The sequence below is a fragment of the Culex quinquefasciatus genome, chromosome 1, assembly GCF_015732765.1.
Source record: "Culex quinquefasciatus strain JHB chromosome 1, VPISU_Cqui_1.0_pri_paternal, whole genome shotgun sequence".
NCBI classification, from domain to species: domain Eukaryota; kingdom Metazoa; phylum Arthropoda; class Insecta; order Diptera; family Culicidae; genus Culex; species Culex quinquefasciatus.
In genome coordinates this window covers 98,317,452-98,318,801 of record NC_051861.1, presented here as the reverse complement: position 1 = coordinate 98,318,801, position 1,350 = coordinate 98,317,452, and the positions used below count along the sequence as shown (strand labels likewise).

At 43.0% G+C, this 1,350-nt stretch overlaps 1 long non-coding RNA gene across 1 annotated transcript; it reads right to left on the bottom strand.

Moving 5' to 3' along the window:
* LOC119765332 lies at nucleotides 1–683 on the bottom strand. Its single transcript, XR_005276654.1, has 2 exons — nucleotides 490–683; nucleotides 1–424 (listed from the first exon to the last, which is right to left on the bottom strand). It is a non-coding gene; the product is annotated as an uncharacterized LOC119765332 (long non-coding RNA).
* Between the last annotated feature and the right edge of the window lie 667 nt (nucleotides 684–1,350).

Genomic DNA, 1,350 nt, shown 5'->3' with positions numbered 1-1,350 from the left:
TTCGTTTAAAATCATTTTATTAGCTGCACTTTCGTAAAGCGTTGAGCACACAAGATTAAACACAAAACACTAGCTTCACCGTAAAGTCGATCGCTGCTCGTTTCATCCAATCTTCCGAATTATTTGGAACCGTTGATGGGGCCTTGTAGTTGTGCCCGATCGGTTCAAAAAACAATGATCAGCTTGCTCGGAGCGGCGGCGAAGTGCTTGCGGGAACACCTCCGTGCTCCTTCTCCAAACAGCGAACTCAAATTCTCGCGGCAAAATTTTCGGAAGCTGTTCCAGGAAACAAATCGACGTCAGCCGCTCAAGTGTTCTTGCCCGCCTGAGCAGATGTGGCCGGATGTTCAGCGGTAAATCAGCCCTAAGGGAAGTGGCCAAGAAGTCGGTCCCTCTGCAAAAACCCTCGGTAAAGTTCTGCCATCTGAAAAACGTAGCAAGAAAAAATGCTGTGAATTTACTAAACTCCAACGCAAAATCTGTGCTTACCTCAATTATTGTTTTCACTTTTTCCTGCTGGCTGCTGGGGAACCGGTTGGTGGTGGAAGATTCTGCCCACTTTTGTCGGAATCTGGTTATTTTGGTGCCAGAATCTGGGCATTTCAAGACCGGAGCTGCTCCGCAATTTTTCTCTCCGCTTCAAACATGGCTGACGTTTAAAGTGTCTGTACACTGTCAAGGAAAATGCACTGAGAATGCATAGAATTGGGTTAAATTCAGAGTAAAATTAAATCATCGCACATAAAATTACATTTAATCAAACGCTCCAAACATGTGCATCAAACAAAACGTACTGTTCAGTCAAAATAAATTGATCTTTCAGTCTCGTATGATGTAAATCTCTGTTTCAGCTTATTCATATCAATTTTTAAAGTCTGCATCATAATAGCCACAATTTTATGTTCGATTTACAATTACATTATGTTATTTTATGTTGATTTTGCTATTACGTTAGGTGTAATTTTCATATTTTTTTAGTGTGTAGCTATCAACCCTCCTCAAATGTTCACCGAGCTGAACGCTGGGAAATGTGGCGTAGATCGATTAAAAGTTTATGTAACTCTCTCTCTCTCGGCTCAAATGGCAACTGTGCGGTTTCTTGGCGAGAACAGGATGGAAAGTTTTATTGGCCTCGAAAAAAGAAAAACAACTGGAACTGCCCATGTCTGGCCTTGTGGCTCCGATAACGACCCACAAAAGGGGCAATCGATGCTGCACCAGAAGAGATACACCCTGCTGCCAGCAGCAGGATGTTATTTTTGGTCCGTTCGGATTCGGTGGTTGGAAAAGGTTTACATATGGACTGGGGAGGTTGTTACCGGTGAATACCACAAGCAAACTTGTTACCCC